This window comes from Streptopelia decaocto (assembly GCF_964273445.1).
Source record: "Streptopelia decaocto genome assembly, chromosome: 1".
NCBI lineage: Eukaryota > Metazoa > Chordata > Aves > Columbiformes > Columbidae > Streptopelia > Streptopelia decaocto.
In genome coordinates, this window is record NC_138663.1 from 83083838 (window position 1) to 83095851 (window position 12014).

At 46.7% G+C, this 12014-nt stretch overlaps 1 protein-coding gene across 8 annotated transcripts in view; it reads left to right on the plus strand.

Annotated features, from left to right (window-relative positions):
• The first annotated feature begins 7523 nt into the window (after positions 1–7523).
• CRACR2A (calcium release activated channel regulator 2A) overlaps positions 7524–12014 on the plus strand; it is a 67485-nt gene continuing 62994 nt past the window's right edge. For all 8 annotated transcript variants that reach the window (XR_014183105.1, XR_014183106.1, XM_082042961.1 and 5 more), the window contains exon 1: positions 7524–8309. The gene's annotated coding sequence lies outside the window, so the exon portion shown is untranslated. The remainder of the gene's footprint in view (positions 8310–12014) is intronic.

Below are 12014 nucleotides of genomic sequence, written 5' to 3' on the forward strand. Positions count from 1 at the left end.
GGCAATCACCAACCACATGAAGTTCAACAAGGGCAAGTATCAGATTTTGCACCTGGGACATGGCAACCCTGGCTGTACATACAGACTGGGGGATGGGATACTGGAAAGCAGCTCTGCAGAGAGGGATTGGGGGGTTCTGGTCAATGGCAAGTTGACCATGAGCCAACAGTGTGCCCTGGCAGCCAAGAGGGCCAACCATGTCCTGGACACATTAAGCACAGCATAGCCAGCCAGGCGAGGGAGGTGATTGTCCCGCTCTGTTCTGCACTGGTGCGGCCTCACCTGGAGCACTGTGTGCAGTTCTGGGCGCCACTCCTGGAGAGTGCCTGAAGAGGGCTGCAAAGTTGGTGAAGGGTTTGGGTAGGAAGCCATATGAGAAGCAGCTAAACTCACTTGGTTTGTTCAACCTGGAGAAGACTGAGGGGAGACCTCATTGTGGTCTACAGCTTCCTCACAAAGGGAGGAGGAAGGGTAGGTTCCAATCTCTTCTTTTTGGTGACCAATGACAGAACCCAAGAGAATGGCAGGAAGATGTGCCGGGGAGGTTCAGGTTGGACATTAGGAAAATATTCTTCACCCAGAGGGTGCTGGAGCACTGGAACAGGCTCCCCAGGGAGGTAGTCATGGCCTCAAGCCTGACAGTATTCGAGAAGATACTGGACAATGCCCTCAGACACATGGTGTGAACTGGGGAGCTGTCATATGCAGGGACAGGAGTTGAACTCAATGATCCTTGTGGGTTCTTTCCAACTCCGGACATTCTATGATTCTATTATTTAAGTCCATGGACCAGATAGGATGCAGCCAAGGAGCAGGCTGATGCCATTGCAAGGTTGCTCTCTTGCCATTTTCAGAAAGGTCGTAGCAATTGCGTTAGCTGTCTGATGCTTAGAAAAAGCATGTCAGACCCATTTTCAACAGGGCAAAAAGGAGAATCCAGGGAACTACAAATACGTGGAGTGTTATGGAGCAAATCCCCTTTGAAGACATTTTAAAGACAAGAAAAAGAAGGTAATAGGAAACAGACAACACGGATTTACTAAGGGCAAATTATGCTTGAGCAACTATGTTACTTTTAGTGATGAAGTTTACTGGTACTATGGACAAAGGGAAATGACCTCCGGAGGTCTCTAACAGCCTAAACAACTCTGTATTTCTACATATTTTTGCTAATAGGTTGGTAATGATGTTTTTAAGTGTTTTTCAGTATTCCAGATTGCATACCAGTTGGGGCTGCTGACAAATTTGTCAATTTCTTCTAGTATCTCCTCTTATCAATATCTGATACTGTATTACCAGAAGAGAGGAAGTCTCTGGTAGAAAGACTTTCATGCTGAGTGGGAAATATTTGAGGTTAGAAAGGCATGCATGGTGCTCTTGAGGCCCTAAAGTTCATTGTCTGCATGGAAGTGTGATCAAAATAGAGATAATTAAAAAAAAAAAAAAAAAAAAAGGAAAAAAAAAGAAAAAATATAAAAAAAAGAATGTTTCTTCATTGTCCCAAGTATTTCTAGATAAAGCATGAGCCACATCCTGAGCATTTGAGCCATACGCTCACATCAACAGAGCAGAATTTAGCACACAAAGGAAGTTTTAAATATACACAGTACCTATTCTTAAGATTGATTTTGTTTTGTCTGTGAATGCATCCAAATTGCATACGAACCTCAGTATGACCACTGTGTAGCCCTGTATCCTATCTGACAAGGGCTGGTAGCAAATGAATTTAAGAAGTGCAACTAGAAAATTACATTTTCTCTTCTGCAATGTGTTGACAGTAAATACTTTCAGGACTTACTGGATCCTGAGTTTGCATTTCACATTTAATACATCTTGGTGGACCTTTCTTCCATGAACTTCACTAAACACTTCATAGTATGTTACCAATGAATTCCATAACTTATGTGTCTTAAGAAGCTTCCTAATGTTGGCAGACTGTCTGATTATATTCCTTCTATTCACAGTTTTGGTGAGAATCGTAGTGAAATCAAATGATGGTTCCTTTCTCATAAGAGAAAACATAGTAGGGGAGAGACGTCATGGGCTATATTGTGAAAAACAAACAACAGTCATTCCTGGTTTGACTTCTCAGTGCTTCTTGGTGATGCTGAATCATTTCTTTGCTAGTGTGAGGGTTCCTAATCTCCTAATTTTTATTTATAAAGAAACTATTTAATTGCCTTTTTAGTCTTGATACTTTTTCTGTGTCCCTTCTAGTTCTTGCACACTTTCTGAATTGCAATGTCCACTTTATTACTGTGGGAGGTTAGCTAAAATTGAGTTAATTTTCTTCAGGCAATTAGAAACTTCTCATTTAAATAGCTTGCATGGTCTTTGTTTTAGATTTAGTATGAGAATAATGTGATAACACACTGGACAGCTAGGTTGTGTTTTGGAGTTGGTATGTTATATCACTGATATTTTGGCTGTTGCTAAAGAGATCAATGTTTTTTTCAACTTTTCAGCTGCATAGCAGCTGGGAGGGGACACAAACTGGACAGTACCTACATTGACATCCAGCTTGGTCAATGAAAATAATCCCTACCATTAGCGTTATGCTGCGTACATAACTAAGAGTTGGCTTTTCCCGCTCATTAGTTCCATTTGAGAGTTTCATGTTACTTCAGTTTTTGGGTTTTTTTGCTGTTTGGCCTTTTGCCTTTTTGCTCTCTCACTGAGGCTGGCTGTTTGGGCCCAGGGGCACTATCTTTTCCAGGACTGGCTGTTCACCATGTCCGGAATTTGTGAGCAATTGCATTGAGTATAATTTATTATATATATAGTAGTAGTAGTGGTATATATAGTCTTATTAAACTGTTCTTATCTCAAACCATGAGTTTCTCCCTTCCCTTTGATTCTCTCCCCTTTCCCACTTTGGGGAGCCATGGGGGTCGTGAGAGAACAGCTGTAATGGTCTTGGTTGTTAGCTGGGGTTAAACCTCAACAATTACTTAATTAGGTAAGTAGATGCTTATTTATGTAAGAAGGTACTACTTATCGTACTCCTGCAGGGTTTCATAGTCAATTTAGTTTCTTAATGTATAATTTTGGGAGGCAGATTTTTTGAAGGCAGGCTGTTGCATAGCCTTTTCTGACTATGTATGTACACTGAACAGGTAATATAATAACTTTAATCATTATATGGCTAACATGTTTTTTTTTTTCACAGAATGTTAGGGATTGGAAGGCACCTTGAAAGATCATCTAGTCCAATCCTCCTGCCAGAGCAGGAACACCTAAATGAGGTCACACAGGAAGGTGTCCAGGCGGGTTTTGAATGTCTCCAGAGTCAGAGACTCCACAACCCCCCTGTTCCAGTGTTCTGTTACCCTTACTGAGAAGAAGTTTCTTCTCAAATTTAAGTGGAACCTCTTGTGTTCCAGTTTGAACCCATTACCCCTTGTCCTACTGCTGGTTGTCACCGAGAAGAGCCTGGCTCCATCCTCATGACACTCACCCTTTTTATATTTGTAAACATTAATAAGGTCACCCCTCAGTCTCCTCTTCTCCAAGCTAAAGAGACCCAGCTCCCTCAGCCTTTCCTCATAAGGGAGGTGCTCCGCTCCCCTCATCATCTTTGTGGCTCTGCACTGGACTCTCTCCAGCAGTTCCCTGTCCTTCTTGAACTGAGGGGCCCAGAACTGGACACAATATTCCAGATGCGGTCTCAGCAGGGCAGAGTAGAGGGGAAGGAGAACCTCTCTCGACCTACTAACCACCCCCCTTCTAATACACCCCAGGATGCCATTGGCCTTGTTGGCCACAAGGGCACAGAGCTGGCTCATGGTCATCCTGCTGTCCACAAGGACACCAGGTCCCTCTCCCCTACACTGCTCTCCAATGGGTCCTTCCCCAACTTATATGGGAACCTGGGGTTGTTCCAGCCCAGGAGCAAGTCTCTACACTTGCACCTGTTATATTTCATTAAATTTTTCACTGCCCAACTCTCCAGCCTGTCCAGGTCTCGCTGGATGGCAGCACAGCCTTCTGGCCTGTCAGCTGTCCTTCCAGTTTTGTGTCATCAGCAAACTTGCTGACAGTCACTCTATTCCCTCATCCAAGTTGTTGATGAATATATTGAATTATACTGGTCCCAGTATTGACCCTTGAGGCACTCTACTAGATACAGGCCTCCAACTAGACTCTGCCTCATTGATCACGACTCTCTGGTTTCTTTCCTTCAGCCAGTTCACAGTCCACATCACTACCTGATCATGCAGTCCACACTTCTTCAGTTTATCAGTGAGGATGCTGTGGGAGACTGTGTCAAATGCTTTACTGAAATGCTTTGCCATCATCTATCCACCTTGTTATGTCTTCATAAAAGTCTATGAGGTTGGTCAAGCATGACTTCCCGTGGTGAAGCCATGTTGACTGCCCCTAATGACCCCCTTATCCTTGATATGCCTTGAGATGGCACCAAGGATAAGTTATTCCATCACCTTTCAAGGGATGGCGGTGAGGCTGACCAGTCTATAGTTACCCTGGTCCTCCTTCTTGCCCTTTTTGAAGACTGGATTGACATTTGCTTTTCTCCAGTCCTCAGGCACCTCTCCCATTTCCCACGACTTAGCAAAGATGATGGAGAGTGGCCTAGCAATGACGTCAGCCAGTTCCCTCAGCACCCATGGGTGCATCTCATCTGGACCCATGGATTTATGGATGTCCAGATTGCTTAATTGGTCCCTAACCCAATCCTCATCAACCGAGGCAAACTCCTCCATTGTCCTGACTTCCTCTGGGGCCTCAGCGGCACAGGGCTCCTCCGGACAGTCTCTGGCAGTGTAGAAAGAGACAAATAAGGCATTCAGTAACTCTGCCTTCTCTGTATCTTCTGTCATCAGGCCTACATTGCCTCTGGTGTTAGTTTTATCTGCCATGTATTTGAAGAAGCTCTTTCTGTTGTCCTTGACCCCTGTCACCAGGTTTAATTCTAAGGAGGCCTTAGCTTTCCTAGTTGCCTCCCCACATCCTCTAACAACAGCTTTATATTCTTCCCAAGTGGACAGCCCCTCCTTCCATGGTCTGTAGACTCTCTTCTTCCACTTGAGTTTGCTAAGGAATTCCCTGTTTAACCAAGCAGGTCTCCTGGCTCCCTTCCTTGACTTCCTGTACGTTGGGATGCTTTGATCTTGAGCTTGGAAGAAGCAGTCCCGGAATGCTAAACAACTATCTTGGGCACCTTTAACTTCAAGTACCCTTGCCCGTGGGATTTCCCCTAACAATTGTTTGAAAAGGCCGAAGCTGGCCCTAGTGAGGTCCAGGGTTGCAATTCTGCTTGGTATTCTGTTCCTGCCACATGAGATCCTGAACTCTACAATCTCATGGTCGCTGCAACCAAGGCAGCCCTCAACCTTTACCACTTCTACCAGACCCTCCTTGTTAGTGAGAATGAGATCCAGCAGGGCTCCTCTCCTAGTTGGCTCATCCACCATTTGCATCAGAATGTTATCATCAATGCACTGGAGGAACCTCCTGGACTGTGAATGGCTGGCTGAGTTGACCTTCCAGCAAACATCAGGGTAGTTAAAATCCCCCACAACAACCAGAGCCTGTGACCGCAAGGCCGCTCTCAGCTGTCTGTAGAAGGTCTCGTCAATTTCCTCATCCTAATCTGGTGGCCTGTAATAGACACCCACAACAGTATCACCCCTGCCAGCCTGCCCCTTAATTCTCACCCACCAACTCTCAACTTGCTCCTTATCTGCCCCTGGACAGTACTCAATACATTGTAGTTGCTCTCTCACAAAGAACACTACCTCGCCTGGCTGGCCTGTCTTTCCTGAGAAGGACATAGCCATCCATGACCACATTCCAGTCATGTGAGCTGTCCTACCACATCTCTGTAATTGCCACCAGATCATAATCTCCTGACCAAACACAGGTTTCTAACTCCTCCTGCTTATTCCACATGCTGCGTGCATTGGTATACAGGCATTTCAGGGAGCCAGCTGAGCACACTGATTTCACCCTAGGGGGATGGGTGGCCTCCCAGTCTTTATCAACTCTAGAGTGTTGTCCCACTGGTGCAAGCTCAGCTACAACCCCATCCTCCTTCATATCTAGTTTAAAGCCCTGCTAATTCCTGTCCCAGCATTCTTTTGCTCCTGTGAGATAAACCTTTCCCACATATCACTGTCTGGACTGGTGTCTTACAAAACCAGCTGTTATGAAAGATTCCAAAGCCCTGCCTGTAGCACCGGTCTCGTAGTCAATCATTTATGGACCGAATTTTTCTATTCCATCCCACATTGTCACCCAAAAATGGAAGGAGGGAAGAGAAAATCACTTGTGCCCCAGACCCTTTCACCAAGACCTTGAAATCTTTCTTCATTCCCCTCAGACTACTGGATGCAACTTCCTCCTCAGCTGTCTAGAAGATCAGCAGTTGGTAGTAGTCTGGTGCACCAGGCTGGGGAGTGCCCTGGTGATATCCCTGATCTGGGCTACTGGTATACTACATACTTCCCTACGATGGGGGTCAACTCTGCATATTGGGCCCTCTGTCCCTCTCAGAAGGGAACTGCCTACTACAATTACCCTTCTTTCTTTCTTTCTTATCAGAGGCAGTCTTGAGGTGTGGAGTCAACCACCTCTTCTTATGTGACCTTGTAGGTGGGCCTCGCACCACATCCTCACCTACTTCTCCTTTGAGATCCAGGGCCTCAAACCTATTATGGAGGGGCACCTGGGGAAGCAAAGCAGGTAGGGAGGGGGGTTGACCATCGCTCCAAACTGGAACTCACTTCCAACTCTCCTCATCTTTTTGGTCCCCTACCTCTGCTCAACAACAACAGGGCAGGGGCTGTCTTGGGTCTCCCCCCTCTGCCTGACAGGGCGCAGGGTCCATCACTTTTAGGGGGGTATCTCCCTGGGACCTTTCTTTCTGACTTTGTGCCACTTGTCATTGTATTGTTATTTTGGCTGTCCCTTTAAATTGTCTTCTAATTATTTTTCATCTTGTGAAGACATGTATTTTGAGGTCAAACACAACTGGATAGATTTGCTCATGGAATATCACGAGCACCATGCCTTAAGAGCTCTCCTGCAACTGGGAGTTCTTATAGTGATGAACACTATGATGAGGGTTTTTCTCTTACTGTGGGACTACACAGAACCTGATCCCAGATGCAGATATTTATGCATTTTTTCAAAGTATACTTTGGGCTAAGTGAAATCTCTGAATCAAATAAATGTGAAATCACTTCTGTCTCCCATCTTATGTAACACGTGTAACTAGACTTGGGACAGTTTGAGACAACAAGGCATGGAAGATCCTAGTTGGGCCCTTCTGAATGGTTGCCTCCTTAAGACCTTGCTTCGGCTGAGTGTTCCTGCACCCTTCCAAACCCTTCTGCCTGTAGGAAACAATCATCTTGCCAATATAATAGGCTCAGACAGAGGATCTCTCAGCAAATAATATTTTATTAACAATTTTGCAAACCTGGGTGTTCTACCTAAAGGTAGGCACACAAATAGGGCAAAAAGCCCCTGCTTATATCCCCTGAAAATCCCGGCCGCAAATTCCCTCCCCTGTTCCCCATTGGTTGGGTACTTCAGGGTTTACTGATTACCCGATGCATGCCTCTGTTTACATGATTCATTAATCTAATTCTAACAATCCCCCTTCCCATTATCGATTTATTTAAAATGTGGGTTCCTCGCTCTTTGGCTACCCTTCCCCCTATCTTATTTTTTTTTTTTTAATACAGGAATTAGTATGCATTCCGGGATTAGTTCGAAGACACTTTGTTGGACATTAAGGATTCATAGTTTGACATCTCTCGGTCCTTCCCCGCCTCGGCTGGGGTCAGGTGCCAGATCAGTTGTAAAAACATTCCTCCCTCAATGGCTCCTTATATGCCCTGTGCCGTTTAGGTTACAGGGATAACAGCTCCACGCCCACACCCTAAAAAGCCATCGTGCACGTAGTCCTGGCTGCAAGAAGGACCAAGGAAAGCAGTGCCTCTTCGACTTCCCTTGACTCTCCTACCTGACTTGCCGCCGCCGCCAAGTTGGTTCTGCCAAGAGTGAGGAGCGACCCAGCAGTTGAGCCCGAGCTCCGACTGCACGCAGGAGGGAAGGAGGAGGAGGCTGGCCTGGGCGGGTTCCCCGTCCCGCCCCCGGGGTGCAGCCCGCCTCTCCCGATGATGCAGTCCGTGTACGAAACAAAGTTTATAAAATTAATTCACTTTTTTTGCGGTCTGCCTTCTATCCTGACGTATGGGCAGGCGGACAAGAGCCGCACCGGTCAGCGCGCAGGGCTCTTATCGCGCCTTCGCCTGGGCGCCTGCAGAAAGCGGCGGGAGGTGAGTCAGAGAAAAAGTACTGTGGGCCGAAAGAGTAAGGGGAGGAAAAAGCCTGTGCACAGCCAGATCATTATACTAGCGAAGCTGCTGGAGGAAAGGCACCCACGGCCGCTGCTTCACCCTTTGCAGAGCCCCGATGTCTCTAGAGTTCTTTCCCCGCGCTCCGACTGTTGCAAGCTTTGCTTCCTGCGACGGGTCGTCTGCAAGAGAACATCGCCTTTGCGTGCTCTGCGGCGCCGGGCAGTGGCTTAGCAGGTTCAGGGCAGCCGGCAAGGGGTAGCCATTACTAACCCATCTCCTGTCCCCACCTGCCGATCGGCATCGCTGGCCTCCTGTCGGAGCGGTGGGCTGCACCCCGCGGCAGGGACTGCGCTAGCAGGAGGGACGGGCGGTGTCTGCCGGAAGGGAGCTTGGAGAAGTTGCCGCGGGTGGAGGAGCACGTCGGTTTCTGGCAGATGCGGGGCTCCCCCGTTGCCAGCGGCGCTTCCCCGTTGCCAGCGGCGCCTGGGTGGCACGGGAGTGCTTCCGAAGCTGCTGTGGGGGACGCACACTGCATTCGTATCTCCAGGCCCTTTCGTTAACCCTTAGCTCGCTCTCAGGCTGGAAGGCAGCAGGATTAGAACCGCAGCGGTTGCCAAACAGGCTCTTCCTGCTTCCACATCACTTGCCTGCCATTGTGAACACGATGAAGTTGCTTAAGCCCACTCTATCTTGTTTCCTTTATTTGTACGGCATTTATACAAGCACTGGAGCAACATGGGGTGAGAAGAATGCATTCAGAACAACAGCTGAGTGTGCTGGAGTGTGAGGTGTCGTGGCTCCTCCTACACAGAGGATATTTCATAAAGGTCGTGCCCTGAGGTGCTGTTGTTTCATAGTCTTCACATTTCCACTTCTGCATTCCTCACGTAGCTACATGCTAAGGCCGATAGACAGTCACAGAGAAATCATTTGTGTCCTGGTTACTTCAGGAGTTGCGTGGTTGGTTTCACTGTACAGTTTCCTGCAAATAAAAAAGATAATTGTGTGGCTGGCGTCTGCCTTCAGGGTGGGAGCAGGCCCACCAAGTACTTGGTGAAGATGAAGGCAGTGCTGCTGCTTGTAAAAATGATTCTTGTGTTCCTCTGCAATAGATTGGTGTCGGTTTTACACTACAGTAGCACTAATGAGGTATCTGATTTAGTTCTCTGTTGTTCTTGATACTGAATGCTTATTATGACTGTAAGTGGCAGTTATAAAAGAAACTTGCTGCTACCAGGATAGTAGATTTCTTAATATATACCGATAGAACAGATTATGACTGCTTGTAATGAAACTTGGGTAATGCCACAACTGGGACAAATCCTTCCAGAACACTTTGGCTAATTTAACATATTTTTCTATTTTCTTAGTTGCAACTTTGTGGTTTTCAACAATAGTTTCCATGTTAGTTTAACTTTTCTTTTTATATGGGATATATGAATTATTATGATGTACTGGTAAAACTGTATTGGTTGTCTGTGGGATGTCCTAAGGACTCAGATATCTGGTCCCCAAATTTATCATTAGGGACTTCAGTATTTTACAACTTGAAAGATAACACATCCAAAAGAGTAAAAATTAAATGTCAGTATTCTCTATACTGAATACTCATCTTTCTTGACATCAAGAAAAGAAACCAAGAGCCAGTGTTTCAAGTACAAAGAGCAGATGCCAGTTTCGATTATCTGTCAGCAATCCTGGCTACCTGGGGAGGTGCCAGTTGACTGGAAGTTGGCAAAAGTGATGCCCATCTACAAGAAGGGCCAGAAGGAGGATCCAGGAAACTACAGTCCTGTCAGTCTGACCTTGGTGGCAGGGAAGGTCATGGAGTAGATCATCCTGAGTGACATCACATGGCACGTACAAGAAAACAAAGTGATCAGGCCCAGTCTACATGGGTTTATGAAAGGCAGGTCCTGTTTGACGAACCTGATCTCCTTCTACGACAAGGTGACGCACCTAGTAGATGAGGGAAAAGCTGTGGATGTTATCTACTTAGTCTTTGGTAAGGCCTTTGACACCGTATCCCACAGCATTCTCCTGGAGAAGCCGGCAGCTCAGGGTCTGGATGGGTGTACTCTTCGATGGATAAAGAACTGGCTGTAGGGCTGGGCCCAAAGAGTTGTGAATGGAGCCAAATCCAGCTGGCACCCGGTCGTGAGTGGTGTTCCCCAGGGCTCAGTATTTGGGCCAGTTCTGTTTAGTCTCTTTATTGATGATCTGGATGAGGGGATTGAGTGCACCCTAAATTTGCAGATGACACCAAGTTGGGTGGGAATGTTCATCTGCTGGAGGGTAGGAAAGCTTTACAGAGGGTCCTGGACCAGCTGGATCATTGGGCTGAGGCCAAGTGTATGAGGTTTAACAAGGCCAAGTGCCAGGTCCTGCCCTTGGGTCACAACAACCCCAGGCAGAGCTACAGGCTTGGGGAAGAGTGGCTGAAAAGCTGCCTAGGGGAAAAGGATCTTGTGGTGTTGATTGACAGCCAGCTGAATATGAGCCAGCAGTGTGCCCAGGTGACCAAAAAGTCCAGCATCATCCTGGCTTGTATCAGGAATAGTTTGGCCAGCAGGACTAGCAAAGTGATTGGCACTGGTGAGGCCCCACCTTGAATACTGTGTTCAGTTTTGGGCCCCTCATCATAAGAAGGACATTGAGGTACCAGAGAGAGTTCAGAGCAGGGTGATGAAGCTGGTGAGGGCCCTGGAGTACAAGTCTTATGAGGAGTGGTTGAGGGAACTGGGGTTGGTTAGACTGGAGAAAAGGAAGCTAAGAGGAGGAGGTTGTAGCATGGAGGGTGTTGGTCTCTTCTCCCAAGTAGCAAGTGATAGGACAAGGGGAAATGGCCTCAAATTGCGCCGGGGAGATTTAGATAGGATATTAGGAAAAATTTATTCACGGTAAGAATTGTCAGTCATTAGAACAGGCTGCCCAGGGAAGTGGTGGAGTCACCATCCCTGGAGGTGTTTAAAAGGTGTGTAGACGAGGTTCTTAGGGACATGGTTTAGTCCTAGAGTAGGTTATGGTTGGACTCAATGATCCTGAGTGTCTCTTTCAACCAAAATGATTCTATGATTCTATTCTATGCATTACTGTGAATGGATTAAGTAACAAACAAGATTTAGGGCCATAATAGTTTAGAGTCTCCTGGTCTGCCAGCCCTTGGAGACTTCAGTTCACTGCTGCTGGAATGAAGGAGGTATATTTGGGTCTGTGTGAGACACCTCTCCCTGCCTTTTTCTTACTGTCTTGTGATGGACTAGAAAAGAACTGTAAAGTATGGTGCAGAAGGACCTTGACAAGCTTGAGAGGTGGGCCTGTATGAACCTCATGAAGTTCAACAAGGCCAAAGTGCAAGGTCCTTTTCATGGGTTGAGGCAATCCCAAGCACAAATACAGGATGGGTGGAGAATTGATTGAGAGCAGCGCTGAGGAGAAGGACTTGGAGGTGGTGGTTAGTGAGTTCAACATGGTCAGGCAATGTGTGTTTTCAATCCAGAAAGCCAACTATATCCTGGGCTGCATCCAAAGAAGTGTGACCAACAGGTCAAGGGAGATGATTCTCTCCTCTACTCTGCTCTCATGCGATGCCATCTGGAGTACTGTGTTCAGCTTTGGCACCCCCGACATAAAGGGGACCTACAAGAAAGATGGAGAGGGACTTTTTACAAGGGCATATAGTGA